Raw genomic sequence first — 21,725 nt, 5'->3', positions numbered from 1 at the left:
TTTGTTTAAAATTTTTGACGTACTTTGAAATACAAAAACAGCATAGTCAAATTATTTTAAAATAATTGTTAGAGTAAAAAAACTGGGCCACAAAGAACATTAGTATTATTAGTTTTACCACTTTTAATAAAAAGTGTAGTCTTTTTGAATTTAACTATACTACTTTAAAGTTAGGACAAATGTATGAACCAATTTGCAGCACATAAACTGTTCGAAGGGCTACAACTCAAAAAGTAAAACATGTTTTATAGAAGTTATTAAGATCTTTTATTGGTCTAATTCGTTGAGTAAAAATTCTTGGAACTTAATCTTTGAACGTTTAAAATGTTTTAATCCTTATTAAAACTTTGTACATTTCAAAAATAGACTAACTAAGCTGTTATAGATAAAAAGAACTTTCATAAACTGTACAAAGCTGTAGTTGGATTTTCGTTGTTTTTAAAATTAGAAAACTCTCTGCTAAAATTACACTCAATGCAAAAGTGTCACTCTCTGCTAAAATTACACTCAATGCAAAAGTGTCACTTTGTGCTGAAATGTCACTCCATGCAAAAGTGTCACTCTGTGCTAAAGTGACACCGTGCTTTTCTGACCGGTTCACTTAAGGTGTGGTCAAATCCTAAAATAAAAATATTAACATGAGCTGGTTGAACCCTTAAGTTATGGATCTGGTAGGTCACTGAATATAATTTGTTGTAGTTTTTCTGCAAATAACAGTAAAAGACATATTTGAGAGGTTTGATACTGTTATGATACTCTAGACTAAAAAGCAAACATTTCAGGCATATTTTAGGGAAGTTTTGAAAGTTACACTAGACATTACTGGAAAATGATTTAAAGCTACACTGGATATTCTGGTGTTCATAAAAAAATGCAAAAAAAGTTTTGGATTTATTTTTACGTAGTTTTTAAAGCTAAACTAGATATAACGGAAAAAAATAATTTTATTAATTAAAGTTATACGAGATATTAAAAGAAAATATGAAACTTACACTAGATATTGTTGGAGTTTATTGATAACGAGAATAACGAAGGTTTTAGGATAGTTTTGAAGCTTAAATTAGATATTTCTTAAAAATTCGAGAGATTTATACGATATGGTCTGTTCCAAAATTCTAAACAATACCCAGGTTTGACCAGATCCTGAACTTAGAATGAGATTCGGATCAATATCAGACCAGTATTTTAATTTTAATATTTACGCTACTGGGTTTTTTAACCTGAGGTAACAATTAAATAATTATGAATTAAAAAATTGATAAATTAAGAATATTGGTTTATGATTAGTTATATGTTACATAGTCAAAACTAAGTAAAATTAGATGACAGTCATAAAAGTCAAAACAGACTATACTTAACTTAAAAACTTTTTATTTAAAAACGCAATGCAATTCTATAAAAGTATTTACGACAGTCTCATTTTAAAAGTAATTGAATAAACTAATATGTTTTCTTCGAAATCAAGTTCTCAGCAAACATTTCTATTTTTAAAGTACTTTGTATCAAACTTACATACAATATAATAAATTAATAAGATATATAGAAATAAGAAATTTTATAGAAAATATTTTACATTTTTATCATATTTATGTTGCAAAAATTGTTTTCAATATATTTTAAACATAGTGTAACTCAATAAGAAACAAAATCATATTAAAACTGACCTTTTTTGACTTTAATAAAAACTTTTCGTTTAAACATAATTAGAAACATAACAACCTATTCTAACTGACCTTTTTTGACCTATAAAAGTACTTTTTATTTAAACATATTCAGGAACATAAAAACTGATTAAAACTGACTTTTTTTGACCAAAAAAAGTATTTTTAATTTTTGAGTTTAATAACCATTATATTAAAAAAACAGGAGGGGATACTGGAGATTTCAAAAACTATTTAAAATTGAAACTCATCTAAGTTTAAAATTTATTCGCAGACGACGTTTTGACTTTAGATCAGTCATTATTTTAATAATTTTTTTCACTTAGTTTAATATAATTTAATCAAACGTTTAATCCAATTTTAAATAAACATTTAACTAAGCCGGGTATTACCTGAATACTAAGAATTTTTGGTTAGTTAGATATGTACTTGTTTGACAATGTGAAAATATTTATGTAACATGTTATTTTATTGTAGTTTATAATTTTAATTTATAACTGTTTATATAATGTATTATTTGAAAATTTTTGTATACTTAATTGTTTAAAACTAGTTTCTAGATATTTTGCACATTATTTTGTAAATAATGACTAATGTAAAGTCTAAACGTCGTCTGCAAAAAAATTTTGAACTTAGAGTGTGAATCATTTTAAATTGATGTTAATTAAAGTTTCAACAAAAATAAAAATGACTCAAACTACACAAACTCATTTAATAACATCATTTTTGTAATTTTATATTAGTTTATAAATGTCTGCAAGTTAATATTACTTTTAGATTTATTCTTTTAAATTTTTTCAGTTAATAGAATTTTAATGTTATTGCTTAGTTTGATATGTGTTATTAGTACTTTGTTGTGAGCAGCAAAATGCATATATAACAGCATATTTTAGAACCATAGTTTTAGAAAAAAAAAATTATTTAGTAGATATAGGTGCTAATAGATCTTTAAAATGTTTAATTAATGTTATTTTTGAAAAGGTAAGTTGTTACTATGATTTTGATATGAAAAGTCTAAAATCTTTCAAGCTATTTTAAATGATATTTTTCAACAGCTATTATAAGTTTTGTTCTAAGTTGTGTATTAAATATATACCATCTAAAAGTTGTTATAAAAACAATACAACTAGCTTTTTTTTTTTCTTAAAGTTTTAAATACGGTATTTATTTTAAAAAAGTTTTTGCAACCTACTTGATAACTTCGTAAATTTTAACTGCAACTTTTTTTAATGTTTTTAAAATCTTGTGACTGTTTGCTGAAATCATATCGTCAAAATATTTTTCATAACTAAATAATTAGTCTGTTGTAGTAATTATTCAGTCAAAACTTTTGTGCGGGAGATATTTTTAAAATTTTATTATTAAATATATTTTCTTGAGCCCATCTCTTATCAACTAGTCATATATTGTTTCAAATAACATTCATTTTCGTTTCACAATTTTGATGTCTTTTATAAATAGTTAGTTTTATTTTACATAGTCACAAAAAGATCATTTTTTTAAAACATCATTTTTAAGCAAGTTATTGCTTGCAAAACTTAGAAAAAATTATAGAAAATTAAATTAATTTTTTTTTTTTTTTCGAACAAAAAATCAGAAGTATAAAAGGATGCTTAAAAAAAGTAAGTTCATTTTTTAGTTACAAAAAGCATTATGTAAAGATATAAATTATAAAAAAACAAATATTTCACATTTAATTATTACTTATTGATTGTAAAATAAAGCTTTTTTTAAATATTTACAATATATGACACATGTATTTAAAAATGCAAACTGTTGAATATTGATAATAAATATTTTTGAATGTTTTCGATGGATCAACAGACTTTAACCTTTTCGTATTTATCCATTATGTACTATGTTTTAATGATTAAAAATTTATTATTATAAACTTAAGTTTTTTAATATTTTGAATACCCTTACGTACTGATTAACTATGTTATGTTTAGTGTTTAATTCAAACAATATAGTTGAACATTTAATTTAAATTCATCCCTGTGTTTTACTTTGCATTTAATCTAATAGACAATTTCATCATTTGATCACTTTTGTATTCTTCTTAAAATATTAAAGCTTTAGTATGAGTATTATTTTCCAAGGTAAGTGGAATGGACTGATACTAAGCAAAATCCCAGTGTTTAACAGCAAACCTTCACTAGAACAAAAAAAAAACCTAAAGGATCTCTAACATGTTAGTTAATAATCTTTATTATCGTTTTTGATAAATTCATATAAGTTTGATAAAAGTTCATATAAAAGTTCATTTTTTTTTTACTTAAAAACAGTTAAACTAGTTTTAAATGCAATTAGTAAAAAAATACAACGTTAGAAATGAATTTTTTCAAGTAGCATTAAGATTTCCACACATTCAAAATAACTCATGCTAGTTTAAAAATAAAATAAAAATCAGGGATTACTCGGCCCAGCTTGGTTGTTTTAATTTGAAGACAGAAAAATTTAATTTTTTTTTAAATCACAAACTTGTTTTTTCTAAATCTTGAACGAAAGTTAGTTGCTTCAGTTAAACTTTGATTTTTTTTAAACCAATTTTTAATAGAAAAACATTTATGAAAGCTTTTACCTTAAAAAGATTATAATTTAAATAGTTATTAATTTTAGATATATTGAAGATTACAAAAAAAACCTTAATTACTTAAAACAACTTAAGGTCCATAAGGGTAATTTTTTTTTTCACTCAAAAAATGTCAACCCTGTAATATTTTTCTTAATACAATAGTATGCTAAATAGGAATAGTCAAATTACTTAATCCGAAAAATACTAATATTAAAGCTTTTATAATTATATTAATTTGGTATCATAGATAAATATAAGTAGTCAATTAATACTTGAATTATAGTCATAAATAAAAGTTAAATTTTTATACTTCAAATTATAATAAATGGGTTCTTGTGAACTCTAAATTTTATTTTAATTTTGTAAAACTACCTTGTAAATACTGTAAAATATATGTTTATAAGTTTTAAAAAACTTCACAATTATTGTATTTGTTAATGTTTTACTTTAGCTCATTTTTTAAACAAAATATAAAAAGTATTTATTTCATTTTTAAATTTATATCGTTCTGCTTATTTTAATTTTGATAAGTAATAATAAAAATTAGATATATAAATAAAAATGATTTAATTATGATTTGTCACAACCTTAGGCTATTTTGAACTTTAAAATATTATTATTTGAAAAGTTCGGGTAGTCATTTATTTTTTGAACATTTAAGCTAGTTTGGTATTTTATTATAAATTTCAAGCTAGATTATATAACTTTGAAATCAGGTTTTCTTAGAAAACTTGTGTTTTTTTACAGGTTTGTCACAAAACCTGGAATCCTTGAAAAATCCTGGAATTTTATTTTTAAGGCTACAAAACTTATAAAAACTAGAATTTGAAGTATCAAAAAGTTTTACATTTAGTGTTTTTCAATAGCTTACTTTAGCTTTTTTTTCTATAAAAATGTAATCAATAATTAAATCATTATTAAATTTATGTTATTGTTTTTATTCTGGTTATATTAAGTAATGAAAAGTAATAGGAAAATAGGCTTAAAATTAAAATAATAAAAAGTTGTAAAAACCTTGAGCTAGCTTAAGCTTTTAAATGTAATTATTTAGTCTAATTTAGACTGTTCAAGTTTTTTTAATGGCTTTTAAATTTTTATTTAATTTCTTTTATGGTTACAACAAAACAGGAATCTTTAGAAAAAGCTGGAACTCGACAAATTAGTCTATAAAAAACCCAGAATTTAAGAAATTTTGAAAAAAAAAAGTTGGAATTTTGAACAAAAATCACCAAAAAACCTGGAACTTTAAACAGATTCATAAATTAGTAGTTAAATATTGATTTGACACAAGAACTATATCATTAAGCTAATATGATTTTTTCATAATTTTTAGTTTTCTTAATTTTCTTAATGAATTTGTTAATGTATTTAAAGTAAATTTACAGTAAACTTTGACTGTTGTTATACTACTTAACACTGTTTTTAACCTTAATTTCATTTTAGAATTAAAATAAATAGATAAACGTTTACTTTTAAAACCTGGAATAATTTAAAAAGATCTGAAAGAAATTTGTTAAGAAACAGAAGAAAACCTGCTTTTTATTTTAGCTTTCAAGTACTTTCACCAATACAATACTTTTGTTAAATTTTCATTCTTCATTATTTGCATAATACTTTTTTTTTTGTTTTATTATATTAACATATTTTCCAAATTCAGGATGATTTATTCAAGCTATTTTTTGAGTGGTACATATCTTTGCAACACTTTGAATTTCAAACTTAAATTGTGGATATAATTGAGCTCTGTCACGCGATCAAAGTAGCTTGAAGTTTTCAAATAACTCAGGCTAGTTAACCTTTTATGTAAAAAAATTCAGACTGCCCCGGGATGTTTTAGTTTTCTAAAAAAAAAATATTTATTGTTGTACATTTTAAATTTTTATTTATTATCTTTAGGTGTTTAGTTTTTAGGTTTTAAGTTTAATGTAAATCAAGCTTGTTTTTAAAAATTTTTGAATCTTGATTTAAATTTACTCAAAATTTGAAAAAAATTTTCCCATACCAACTTGTCTTATCAACTTAAGCCCTTCTCTTATTGCTTGCTAAATTTAGAGAAATATTTCACAGTTATTTTTTTTTTTTGAGCAAAAAGTAAGAAATATAATAAGATGGTAAATGATTTAAGTTCAATTTTTTACTTAGTAAAGAATTATGTAAAGATATTAACTATAAAAAAACAAACGGTTAGGATTTAATTAATACTAATTGATTATAAAAAAAAGATATTTTTTGTTAGTATTTACAATAAATGACACATTTAATTAAAACTACACACTGTTAACTATCAATAGTGAAATTTTTGAAAGATTTAAAGGTATCAACAGATCATAACCTTTTCGTTATGTACTATGTTTCTATAATTAAAAAATTATCATTATAAACTCTAAGTTTTTCAATATTTTAATAACTTTAGCATACGAATTAATATATATTATTTTTAGTGTTTATTCAAACTTTGGTACTCTTTTAAAACCATTTAAGCTGTAGTATGAGTATTATTTTCCAAGGTAAGTGGAATGGACTGATACTAAGTAAAATCTCAGTTTTTAGCAGCAAACATTAACTGGAACAAAAAAAAACCTAAATGATCTCTATCATGTTAGTTAATAATCTTTATTATTGTTTTTGATAAAATTTCATAGAAGTTAATTTTTTGCTATAAAACCATTGAACTAGTTTTGAATGCAAAAAGTAAAAAATTGCAATGTTAGAAATGTCTAATTTTTAGTACTATTAAGGTTGCCCAACACTCAGGATAACTGATGACAGTTAGAATTAAAAAAAAAAAACAGAATGACTAAGGATAACTCGTGCTAGTTTGAAATTAGAAAAAAATCAGAGATTACTCGGGCAAGATTGTTTGTTTTCAATTAAAAACAGAACAATTAAAAATATATTTTTAATCACTACCTTGTTTTTCTCTAAACCTTGAACAAAAATTAGTTGCTTCAGTTAGATTTAAAATTTTTGAAACCATTTCTAAAGGAAAAAATATTTATAAAAGCTATTAACTTACAAAGTTTATAATTTAAAAAGTTATTATTTTTAAATTTTTTTGAAGATTTAAATAAAAAAACCTCTATTACTTAGGACATCTTAATGTTGTTCAGTGTAATTTTTTTTACTCAAAAAATGGCAATCCTTTAATATTTTTCTTAATACAATAGTATGCTAGATAGAAAAAATCCAATTACTAAAAAGAAGAAATACAAATTTTAATCATTTTTTAAATAATTTATTTTGGTATAATAGTGTAAAATAAATAGTAAACACTTAATTTCATTAATAGCCATAAGTAAAAGTTAAATTTTTATACTTTAAATTATAATTAGTAGGGTTATTGTTAGTTTTATTTAAATTGTAACAATACCACCTTGTAAATGCTTACAAATATATATTTTAAAGTTCTAAAAAATTTAACATATATTTTTCTATTTAATGTTTTACTTGAGCTTATTTATGTAACAAAATATTCAAAATAATTTGTTTAATTTTAAATTTATAAGTAACGATAAAAATTTAGAAATAGGCTAGAAATAATTTAATTATGAATTGTTACAACCTTGCCTAGTTTAAACTTTAAAATATTAATATTTAAAAAGTTCAGGTAGGCAATTTTATTTTTTGAACATTTAAGCTAGTTTGGTCTTTTTTCATAAATTATAGTCTAGATTATACAGCTTTGGTATCAGGTTTTCTTATAAAACTTGTGTTTCTAACAGGATTGTCACAAAACCTAAAGTCATTGGAAAAATCCTGGAATTTTATAGTTTAGGCTTCAAAACCTAGAAAAACCTATAAACTGTAGAATCAAAAAAAATCACATTTAGTTTATCTTTTAATGATTGACTTTAGCTTATGCTATCTAAAAAACATAATCAATAACTATTTTGTTTTAAAATTTATGTTATTTGTTTTATTTTTGTTTTAATCAGTAATGAAAAAAAAAAGAATTTCAGTATTGTTTTAAATGGCTTTATTTTTTTTTCATGGTTATCAAAAAAGAGAAATTTTTAGAAAAAGCTTGAACTAGACAAATTAGTCTACAAAAACCCAAATTGTGAAAATTTGAAAAAAAAAAAAAGAATTTTGAACAAATATCACCAAAAAACCTGGAACTTTTAACAGATTTATATGTTCAGTACTTAAATGTTGATTTGACACGAGAAAAATATCATCAAGCTAAAAAGTTTTTGTCATCATTTTTAGTTTTCTTAATAAGTTCACACTAAAGTAGCTCTACAGTAAACTTTGACTGTTGTTATACTGCTTAACAAGTTTAACTTTAATTTTATTTTAGAATTAAAACTAGATAGATAAACGTTTACTTTCAAAAACCTTGAAAAGTTAAAGAAAACCTGAAAAAATATTGTTTAAAACCATAAAAAACCCTGCTTTTCATTTTAGCTTTTAAGTACTTTCATCAGTACAATAATTTATTTCAAGTTTTCAGCCTTCATTGACTACATAATACTATATTTACTTGTTTTATTATATTTAAAAATCTTTTCCAAACTCTTGAGGATTTTTTAAGCTGTTTTTGTGAGTGGTACATATCTTTGCAATCCTTTGAATATCAAACTTAAATTATGAATTTATATGAGTTCTGTCAAGTAATCAGAGTAGCTTAAAGTTTTCAAAAAAACTTAGGCTGATTTACCTTTTTTGTGAAAAAATCAGGCTGCCCAGAGGTGTTTTAGTTTTATTTAAAAATGTAGTTATTGTTGTACATTTTAAATCTTCATTTATTATATTTAGGTGTTTAGTTTTTGAGTTTTAAGTTTGATGTAAATCATACTTTTATTTTTTTTTAATTTTTAATTTTAATTTTAAAGTAGTCGAAATTTATAAAACTATTCTTTTTAAGATAATCAGAATTTTTTTTGACAAGATTTAAAAACTAGTAATCTCATTATTGCTTTCTAGAATATTTAATTAGATAGATTTGTAATATGAAAGCTGAATTAATTAGTTTTAAACAAAGTTTTCTAACTATCTTCAAACTTTGTTTGAAAATAGTAATATATTTGATTAAAAGCTTACATTTAAAAATGAAGAGTAAAATATAAATATCCTGTACATGGCAAAGTTCTAGTTAACATATTTTCTGTCCAGTTAAAAAAAAAATTCTTGGTATTTTTAATATTAATTGTAAAAACTAAATTTCTTGAAGCATTTTTATTATGTTTGGGTAAGGTTGGTTAGGGATAAGGGAATGAATTAAAAGAAAAATAATTAAATTTTGTAAAAAAAATGATGACTCAGCAAATACGTGAATCAGACTGAACTTTAAGTTTATTTTTCTGATAAAATTTCTTTAAACATTTTTATGTGATTTTTGCAACCTATTGTTTATCTAAATTTTTATAAATTTTTTACTTACTAAAAAAAAAAACTTGTTTTATTAAATTATATATTGCGATAGGCTATAAAAACTAACAGCATTTTTACAACTTGATTACAATTAGATAAAAAAGTAGATAATTTTTTTTAACACTTCTCTTATCAACTAGTTAAATATTTTTTTATACAACATTTATTTTCGTTTTGCTCTATCTTCATATTTTTATTGTCCTTATAAATAGGTAATTCTACTTTACTTAGACACAAAAAGATCATTCTTTTAAAAAATCAGAATTAATAAGTCATTGCTTGCTAATTGAGAAAAATATTAAAAAGTTAAATTATTTTTTATATTTTAAAAAAAAATCAAAAACATAATAAGATGCTAAATACAGTTAAGTGCAATTTTATTTTTTAGTTATGAAAAAAATCATGTAAAGATATAAACTACGAAAAAACAAAAGTTTAATATCTAAATATTAAAATAAAAAAGCTTTTTTCAATATTTACAATAGATTACACATTTGATTAAAAATACACACTGTTAGATATCGAAAGTAAATATATTTGAATGTTTTAAGGTATCAACAGATCATAACTTTTCGTTTTTATCCATTATGTACTATATTTTTAGAAAGTACTTTAGTATTTAATTTAAACGATATAGTTTAACTTTTCATTAAAATCATCCCTGGTGTTTTATTTTCCATTTAATTTAATATCTCATCAATTGACCACTTTGGTACTCTTTTAAAAAACATTTAAGCTTTAGTATGAGTATTATTTTCCAAGGTAAGTGGAATAGACTGATACTAAGTAAAATCTCAGTGTTTAGAAGCAAACATTAGCTGGAATCAAAAAAACCTAAAAAGTCTCTAATATGTTAGTTAATAATCTTTTTTATTGTTTTTGATAAAATTTCATAGAATTTATTTTTTTTCTATAAAACAGTTGAATTAGTTTTAAATGCAAAAAGTAAAAAAAAAAAAAACAATGTTAGAAAAGTATAGTTTCTAGTGACATTAAGGCTTACAGCACTCAGGATAACTCATGACAATTTGAATTTTAAAAAACCACATAATGTTTAAGGATAACTTATGCTAGTTGAAAACTAGAAAAAAATAAGAGATTACTCGGGCCAGCTTGGTTATTTTAAATTAAAACAGAACAATTAAAAAAATGTTTTAAAATCACAAACCTTTTTTTTTTCTAAATCTTGAACAAAAAATATTTGCTTCAGTTAGATTTAGATTTATTGTAACCAATTCTAAAAAAAATATTTAAAAGCCTTTAACTTAAAAAGTTTATAATTTAAATAGTTATTTTTTTTTTGGATTTTTTCAAGATTATGAAAAGAAAACCCTGAATTACTTTGGACATCTTAAGGTCATTCAGTGTCAATTTTTATTTCACTCAAAAATGGCAACCATGTAATATTTATCTTAATACAATAGTATGCCAGATAGGAAAAGTCCAACTACAAAAAAAATTACAAGTGTTAAAAACTTTTAAATAGATTATTTTGGAATCATAATTAAAAATAATTAGTAAATAATTACTTAATTTCACTAATAGTCTTAAATAAAGTTAATTTCTTATACTTCATGTTAAAATTAATGGGTTCTTGTGAATTTTAAATTTTATTTAAATTATATTAACACTACTTTGTAAATACTTAAAAATATATACTTTCGAGTTTTAAAAAACTTCACATTTATTGTAACATTTATTGTTTTACTATAGGTTCATTTTTTATACACAAAATTATAAATAATAATAATTTATTTCATTCTGTTCATTCTAATTTTGATAAATAACTATAAAAATTGGGAAAATAGGCTATAAATAATTAATTTATGAGTTGTTACAACCTTAGGCTAGTTTGAGTTTTAAAATGTTATTATTTGAAAAGTTCAGGTAGGAATTTTATTTTAAACATTTAAGCTAGTTTGATATTTTTACATAAATTTTAAGCTTTGAAACCTTGTTTTCTTGAAAAAATTTGTTTTTTTTTACAGGATTGTTACAAAACCTGGAATTTTGGAAAAATCCTTGATTTTTATAGTATATAAAAACTAAAAAAACATAGAACAAGAACTTTGATTAAAATATAGAAATTACAAAATCTAATTAAAAGTCTAAATAGAATACTATAATTACAACTCAAATATTTTGTAAGTTCAAAATTTGTTTAAAATAGTAAGTTAACACTTTTATTCAGTTATAGAAAAATAAAAATAAACATTTAAGTAGTTAAGTTTTTTACTGACACCAAACACCTCCAATGAATATAATGATAATCATTTATGATGTATTTATTGTATTTAAAATTAAACTTGTTCCACTATTGAATTAATTCAGGGCAGCTTAGAGCCATTTTAAATAGTTTTTAAAACTCAAGCTGGTAACAAAAACTTTAAGAAATGTTTACTAGTTTTGATTACTTTTAAACATCAAAATAATTTTTCTAAACTGTATAATGTTTTATTATTAGTAAATTGAGGTATTTGTTTTTTATACTTAATTTAATTTATCTGACGTAATTTAACTTATCAATCTTCATTAACATAGTTAAGTTTCAGTTTTTAATTTTTAGTACTTTTTTATAATTACTTTGCTTAAAAACATCAATTCTAATGTTAATATATGTAGTTTATAATGTATTAGTTTCACATATTAACAACATACTTAATTTTTAGTTCTGTTTAAAAAAAGAAATTTTATACTTATTATTGTTTCAATAATTTTCCGAAGTTAATCAACCTTGCTATAGATAAAGTTAGATGTTAAATTTGTCTGTAGAATACAAACCTAAAAACATTATTTTATTGTGGCGGTGCTCAGTTAATTAAGAGTTAAACTAGGTAGATAATTCTAGTTTTATTTTTTTTTAATTTTAGCACGTCTTTTTACTGCTAGGTGTTGTCCTCAGAAATTTAATACACTATTTAAAATAACTTTTAAATATGTAAAAAGATATGTTTCGTTTACCAAACAGTTTTGTCATACTTTTAGAATAACTAGGGCTAGTTAAAAGGCTGATAAAAATTTGTTATATTTTTTTAAACAAAGGTTAGATTTGTTAGTTTTTGTTAATATCAAACTAATTATTTTGACTATTTTAATAATTTTTTTTAGTAATTATGTATTGTGTAGGAAACTATACCTTTAGCTTACCTTTATAATAGTCTTAAAAATTTTAAAAATTTAGATTTTATTACTATTTTTTTGTAAGTATTAAAGTTATAAAACTATTAAATAGAAAAAAAGTATAGCTTATAAAACTTTTAAATTTTTTTTTAATAAAAGTGCAATAATTTTAACACCAAACATTTTGGATACGGAATTAAAAGCAAGAAGTTGAGTTTTCAGTTAATTACAGATGACCAGTAAAACCAACTTCAAAAAATTTAGTTTTTTAAACTGCTAATATTGTATCTTTTTCTTTTGCTTATTTGTTTGAATCAAATAGTAATCAACAAAAAATACTATTTGCGTACTAGTGTGTTAATTATTTGTTAAAGATAGGTGTTTACAAAGTATTTAGTCGTTTGGCCAGGTGTGAAAAAATTGCTAATAGGTTGTCTAGAACTTTAAAAAAAAAAAAGTTACTCAAATATTTTGTTTTTGACAAACTTCAAGTAATTTTATGTGACCTTTTAAATTTAACATTATTAAAGTTTTTTAGTTTCTTTTTTTAGTTTCCAGCATAAATAGTAAAGATAACCAAACTCTGTTCAGCAGGCCAGATTTACGTGCTAGGGATAGTGTTTTCACTTAAATTTTGTAACATTGGCGAACCGATAATTCTCGCTATACCGACCTAGCAAACGTAGAAATAAAATATTATTGATTAAATAAGGTCGTATAATAAAAATAACGCTTGGAAATAAGAAAAAAGAACAATGAATATTGCATAAGTTTTTGTTAGTTTTAAATCTAATTATAAGCTTGGTTTAATCAAGAAAGCGCAAAAATTGCTGCAGTCGTTTTATGTAATTAAAATTAGTTTTGTTATTCAGACACTAGAGGCGCAGCATTTTACAACTTAGGAAGCAAAAATTTTTTTTGTAGTTTAATGGGTACATATTTTCACGACCTAAACGACCACTGCTTAAATTTTTAAATTGTCCTGGACAAGACGTTAAAAGGTATCCAAATAATGTGCAATTTATATTTAATAGGTTGCTCGAACAACAAGTCCTAAGACTAAGTAAGTCCGTATTTATTTTATCATGCGATAACAAAAATGTGTAAGTTTATAAAAAAAATACTCGTTTAACTGATTAACAAAGGAATTTTCACTTTTTATTAATTTTTAAATTACTATATTTTCAATGTATTTTCTTCTCTATTAAACTAGTTTACGTTTTTTGTTTTACAAGCATACTTATATAGGATTAAATTATATGCGCTAAATTTTTGTTAGTTTTTGTATAAAAGTTGTTTGAAAAAACTTTTAATTAGGTATAATAAAATTCTTACAGTTTTCTAAAAAATGTTTTGTACAAACTATAAACAAAATACAAAATAAGTGATAATGTTGCTAAAGAAATGTTTTATAAAAGTTATTATTTATTATAGACTTTTCTTTATACATATTCTTATTACACAGAAGTTTTATAATTATGAGTAATAACTTTAAAATGGACAACGACGATGTTCTTAACGCTAAGGGTTCCAAAGTAAGTTTCTTTCCCAATATTGTGTAGCTTATAATAACCTAAATATTAAATATAAAGAATTAAAAAAATATATATAAATAACTTTTTATTAGTTTTTAATGATTATAATTTAGTAATATTATTTTATTATTTGTATTAAGGTGTACTATTTGCAGTCTATTCATTTGAAATCATTAAATATTCGTATCTTATATAAGTCGTAATACGTGTTTTATTTTATACTAGTTAAATTTGTTTGTCCGACTAGTATTTAGAATATAATTAAATTAACTAAAATATTTTTCACGCCTAATTTTGTATTTGAATAATATATCAAAACATTTATTCTTTTTAATATAGTTAAAATTCGTTAACATTTAATATTTTTCATTTTAATGTTTAAAAAACCACAATTTACTTTACATACAATTCATATTAAAAATTAATAAGTCAACAACTAAAGAAAATTAGTTAAAAATGGAAAATGCTTGCAAACTAATTCAAAATTAAACTATGTATGTTGCAAATGTTTTCAAAGTCCGATTGATAAAAAGAGGTAATAAAGTATTTCAGGCCATAAATAAATATAAATTAAAGTTTATTACTCATCTAAGTGATTTTTTTTATGATATTAACTTAAGTTTATAGGTTTTGAGCAAAATATTAAATTTTTTCTAAACTGTGATTCCGACACCATAGAAAAAAATAACAAATTTACTTTAGACTGTTATGAATTTGAAGATGATTTTTTAAAACATTCTTTTTCATCTTAAATGTTTATCACAGTTAAATATGTTTAACAAGCGTTTTTAAGAAAACAGACTATCAATCAATATTTTTACTATATGTATTTTTATATTCCAGAAAAATACAATTTTTTAAGTTCTACCTGGAAAATACTTTATAAATTTTTAAAATATATAATCTATACAAACAGAATGATACTACCCTGGAAGAGTATTTCGCTGTATGTGAGCTTAAAAAATGCGGCAAAAGAGATCTTAAAACAAATTTTTATGGAACGAAAAGATTTTGTTCAAAAAGTTGCGCTCATGCTTATTCTGCTAGCTGTCGCAAGAAAAAAGGAGGAAAGAAAGAAGTTGGAACACATAAGGTTCTTAAACTGTTTTGATTTTTATGCTTAAAATTGCCTCTGTTAAATAGATATACATTATAATGTAGAAATAATTAATAATATAAATTCAACTAATTTTAGCTAAATAATGTAGTTTTTTAAATAAATTTAAATACAATTACAAGATTTAAGTTGATAATTTTTCTAGTACAATAGAAGTATGATACTGTAATAGTTGTAGGTTACTTAAACAAATTTTCTTTCAAGGCGTCAACTAGAAAAGCAAATGATAACAGCAAACTACTAGTAAAATCCGTAAAACAAGAGGTGCTCGAAACTGTAGTTCCAAGAAAAGTTAGAATTTTTTATATTAATTTTGATATATTTATTGTACAATTATGAAAATATTATACTTTTTCAAATTTTAGACTGGTAGAAATAAAAGAAAAGTAACAGGAAATGATATCAGTAGCTCAGCACAGTCGACTATCAAACAGAAAAAATTTAAAGCTTTAATTCCCGAAGAGGTAATTTTGAAAACTATGTTCTTTCAAGTAGCTTGATACTGTTTTTTAAGCTTATCAAAATATTTTAAATAACTAAGATAATTTTTATTTAAAGTTGCAGTTGTATTTTTTGTTTTTTGTGTGGGTAAAAAAAACGCTGATGTACATTATACATTGCCCTTCTGTTAGCTGGGTAGATTTTTGTGCCAACCACTTTCGTTTCAGTACTTGTAGAGACTGAGTTGTACATCTTCAGAAACATTCTGTTTCACCGCGCCAGTCTCTGTTACCAATCATTTCTATCTATAATCTCAATATATCTTCAATGCAGCCTCACTTATGTACATTTTACGGTGATTGGTTTACAATCAAATCTATTTAAATGTGATTTCATTTAAGTTCTAAGTAAAAACCTATTAATGAAATTAAAGATAGACGGTCAGTCGACAGTCTTTATATATTTAAGATTTTTTTTGCGGATTGTTAAATGACATAACTGTAATATTTTATTTATTAAGGATTTCAATAAATAAAAATAAATAATTAACTTCTCTAAATTTTTGTTTTAATTTCACTTTGTAAACAGGTCTATGTAATTTGTAAAACAGTTCGGCAAGTTGTTATACTTATACAAGAAATTAACTATAAAGTAGTAATAGACTCGTCAAGAACTATACAACGTTGGTACTTAACTTAAAGCATAGCATATTGATCTTTGTATCTGAATAATGCATTTGTAAAGATTTAACTGATTTACATTTACATTTAATGTTAGAAATATTTTAACAATATAACTGATGAAAAAATATAATCTAAGTACAGTAAAAACCACTTATATTAGGAAGCCTACAAAATTGATATTTAAAAAGTTGTAAAACAGTTTTGTGAACACGAAAACCATTCAAAAAAGGGAAACTTAAGACATTTTTGATAATCAAAAGTTTTAAAACACTACTTGTATTTGATTCTTCACAAAATTTTTATAGAATTTAATAGCTGAATGATACAGATAAATTGATTAGTTTTTGTTTGAGTTCGTGTTTATTTAGTCGGTACAAGAGCCCATATCAAAAGTTTGACCTTTTTTTTTCTGTGTAGCAATTTTCAAAAATTACCTATTACAACATATCTATTGTTTCAACACTATTTAGTAGGTTATCTTTAGTGTTTTTTTTTTGTTTGAACACATACTTATTAACTGTCAAGTATTGAACATTGTTGATTTTCTGGTGTTTTTTTTTATCTAGGGTCTTCTTACTCAGTTAATTCTTTTTAAGAATATATAAATTAATTGACAAATAAAGATTACTTTGTTAAGTATACAAAATAAGATAAATATATTTTTAATACTTGGCAAAATAAAAAATATTTATAGACCATTTTGTGGTTTTAAATTTGCGTAACATAATTTAAAAAGTTTTTAAAGTAATTAATAAATTTAATATTTAACAAAAAAGTTTTATTCATTAATAAAATTGGAATAAAAAAAATTACTCGGCAAAAAGACCCTAAAAGACTAATTACTAAAATTATTAGCACAACGTAAACAAAGTTCTGTTTATAAACAGTTTTTATTCCAGTGTTTACTTTTATTAAACTTTAATACTTTTACGATTTTTTTAAATGAGCAATCATTAAAACATTTAGAATGCTGATAGGAAAAATAAAACGTCAGAAAATAGTAGCAATAACTCAAATGCATCACATTTTATCTTGAAATTGTGTAAACTACAAACTACTAAGCAGGTTACCTTTAATTTTAAGAATTTGGTAAAATTAAAATATATCTAGAGACAGTGTTTATACAGTTATTTTTTAATTTTTCATAATTCAGTGACTAAATATATGTAGATAATTTTTTGCTGGTATTAATTTCGTGAAAACTTTCAGACTAAACATGGAAATTGGAAAGTAATATCAACAATAGTTAAGGCAAAATCAGATAGACCAATTATCAAATCGAAAAAGGCTAGAACTTCAAATGAAACACAGGTTATTTAAAATATAAATTTTATTTTAGTTTTGATTTTATTACATACTGAAAATAAAAATAAGTTTTATTTTTTATTTACACTTTTGTTTTAGTATTATATTTGTATGTTTTTAAAATTTATTTATTGAACATTTATGATTCTAGAACAAAGAAAAATTGAATAAAAAATATTTAGTTTTATTTAAGTAATAAAGAATAAAAACAGGTACCTTTAATTTAGACTTCTATTATTTTAAACTTATATTTTCTTAAAAAAAAATATTATTCAAAAACTAATTTAAAGTAGATAACAAAAATAAGTTACTTTGAAGACCTTTTTAGTGGATAAACTACCCATAAAAATTTTAAAACTTAGTACATCCGTAAGTTTATGGCTATCTAGGCTACCTAATTATTCAACTTTATACTTAAGAAGTATTTTCGGCCGCTTTACAGCGACATCCACCCTTCCGTTTTGGATAATAAGACTACACGTTCACTTAATGGTGACACGTAAGACAAAACTAAACTATTAAATTTGACGATATTTCCTTCAACTTGCTTTTGCCGATGAATTGGTAAGTGTGCTACAGTATGAAAAAGACAAAATTTTGGGTAACCTTCCAAATAAATTTCCAGTAAAAGCTTACCAATTTGATTGAGTGGTATTTGCATAAATTGTTAGTTTAAATTCTACATTAATTGTAGAAGCTTCATCTCGTTTTAGAATCTATTCACGGATTTATTAACATTTGTACTTGTAGTTTGAAAGAGAGATTATGTGATTATCTGGAACTTTGCTCCTGGATGGGTAGTTGCAGGATATATCTTGTTATTTCAGCTTAACTTCATACTTTTAATTCAAACTCGCAACAAACTTAAATTTCTGTTGAGATCATTTTAGCTAAATACTATTCTAGTTTGCCGTTAACCTAAGATTATTTGCCAATAAAAGGTTGCCAAGTTTTTTAAGCGCGCATTGTAAAAGTTGTAGCCTTGTATTTTGATTGCTTTTGTTTGACCTAGCTTTGAATTGCTCCCACCCGCGATTAAAGGGTCTTAGCTGAACCAGTTGAGATGCAATTGGTGTTATAACATCGTTTGATGACCAAAAATTTTTCTAATCTTTCACCTTGTGCAGGTGACCAAGTCTGCAAGCTATATCACAAATTTTAAGTACTGTTTCCATCTCTTGCATCCATGTATTTAACACTTTATTACAACTATTTCTACTTTAAAAGATTTTTCAGGAATTAAAACTCTTGGGTTTAAATACTATATAATAGTAAAAAATCCGAAACGATAACAAGTATAAATTTAAACTTAAATGTATAATACAAAATAAATAATATTAAAATAATCAATTGTTGAATTATATTAAAGATTTTTATTATAACTTTTCTCCGAGAAATAACTACTTGTCTGATCACTATAAACAGAAAAAAAAATGATGACTGTTAATGTTTCATAATTAAACGATAAAAAAAAAAAAAAGTTTATTCATTTTAAACTAAATTAGTTTACATTGTTGAAACACAAATATAATAAAAACCACAGCAAGAAGACGTCTATGCGACATGTGAATGGTATAAATGTGGAGTGAAAAAACTTAAGAAAGATTTTATTGGAAAAAAGAGGTTTTGCTCAACACAATGTGCTCACGCATTTTCAGGGAGCAGAGGAAGTACAGGTGGAAAACATGAAACGAAAGTTAAACAAGAAAAGAATATGATGAAGAATTCTGAACCGAGACCAAAAGTAATAAGGCAACAAAGAAATAGAGGTACAGTTTCTGATTTACAAGAAGTATCGGAGCAAATTGAAACTCCTGTAGACCAGTGAGTTGTTTATTTATCATTTATTTGAAATATACTTAGTTAAAAAATTAGTATAGTTAAGAGTATTAGTGTTACATATATACTTTATGAATTCAATCTTTCTGTTTAAAGATAAGTTTTAAAATTTTAAACATTAAAGTCTTTTTTTTGTAGTTTTTCTTAGGAATATTAGCTGCACATAAATTTAATAAGCTTTTAAAATTAAAAACACTTATTTTTTTAGGTATATTTAACAGACCTAATAATCATACTCAACACATTTTTGTTTTTATTATGAATATTCATTTTTTGAAAACAAATGATTATAGAGGGGCTTTGTCCCTGCTAATATTTACCTCTCAATCAATATTTTAGTAAAGAGAAGAAATATAAAAGAGAACATCCTGATCTAATAAGAAAAACTAAATTCTGGAAGAAAGTTTTTCACAATGGTTATAACCGTGATCACTACAATAATTACTTGGATGGACAATGTCACGAAATTCTTGATCGAGTGTATATGATCCTTACACAAAAATATTACCAGAACGCTTTTAAATCAGTGTTTGAGGTTAGTAGAAAACTTTTGAAAAATTTTTATTAATTTTTTTAAATACAATTGGCTCTACTATTAATTATACTCTTGTTACAGCCGCTCTTGGAAAATATAAAGACACATGAACCGGAACTCACTATGAAAAAATTGATAGCCCGAAAGTACAAGATATTTGATAAAATTGTTGAGACGATATTGGGAGCCTACAACAAGTATTTTGCAAATCCCATTTTTCAGACAGTTTCAGCAGATGATCTGGGAAGTAAACTCAGATCATATGTTTTAAGTGAAGCTGCTACTTTTCTCAGGGCTCAGCCAAATTATATTAAAATGAGTAGAAATGGACAAAAAAGTTATCTGCAAGAATTTTCAAATATAGTCGACAGCTGTACAGTATACCAAACAGCAAATGTCATGAAAATCATCAAAGATTACCAGATTCCTATGGATCCGGTAAAGCTTTTAGAGAAAGCAATCAGCAGCATCATGATGGTCCATTTCAAAAACCAGAAGTTCTTTTCAGTTCACCCGAAACCCGATTATCTTAAAATTATAAAACACCCGCAGAACAAAGTTAGAAATGATGGTCTTTCCGATTTCGAAGAAGGTGACTGGTAATAATAATTCAGTTAACAATTTAGTGACAACCTTTCAGTTTTTGTTAAAAAACTTTCTTTTTAAAGATTAATTTTTTTCTTACAGCACATCTGTTTCATACTGTTTTTGTTGTGTATTTTTTTTAAGCTAATGTCTGAAGTTATAATATTTTTGTAAAGTTCTTATATAAGAAAGTTTAGTCTTAAACTTAGTTTACTTTCACATTTATTAACTTTGTAGTGGTGATTTCTTGTATGGCTTTCTTATTTTTCATCGTTTTTAAGAATTTTCTTTAGGTGTAACTCGCTAAAAGACCTTAATAAATTAAAAAAATTTAAAATAAATACTTTTTTTAATAAGAGTAATAGATTTTTATCATTCAATGTACTGGAAAAATGAAGCTTTAAAACTATAAACACATTTTGTTTTATCAAATGAACTTTAAATTAAACAAAATATTCGTAGTTTTGACGAAAAAAGTTTTTTATAAGGCTTCTTGAGTTAAACTAAAGCGTATACCTAAGTGAAATAAAAGTTAAGACAAGCTCATGATTAAAATAAAAGTGTTATTCATGATGTTTGCTCTTCTGTGTCAAACTAAAACATACAATTTGATATATACAGCAAATGAAAAAATACTGATTTGAAATTTAAAGCAATTCTGAAAATAACAAAAAAAAAAACTATCAACTCTTTAGTCTTTTGAAATGTTTAGCATTATTTTTTTTATGTAAACATAATATGTTGTACTTTATTTTTGAATAAAGTTAAAATTTATATTAGGTAATAGGTTTTTAAGAATTTTTATGCTCGATCATGTTCTGAGAATTGGTGCTGAGCGAATCCTAAAGTCTCTGTTGTTGGTGAGTTGGTCGCTTGTAAACGCAACCCAGGTCGTCAAAACCTAAGTTTCAAGGACGTATGTGAGCGCGACCTAAAAAACTTGATTTGTAAGATCT

This window comes from Thalia democratica, chromosome 5, assembly GCF_965202585.1.
Source record: "Thalia democratica chromosome 5, ktThaDemo2.hap1.1, whole genome shotgun sequence".
NCBI lineage: Eukaryota > Metazoa > Chordata > Thaliacea > Salpida > Salpidae > Thalia > Thalia democratica.
This window is presented reverse-complemented; position numbering follows the sequence as displayed.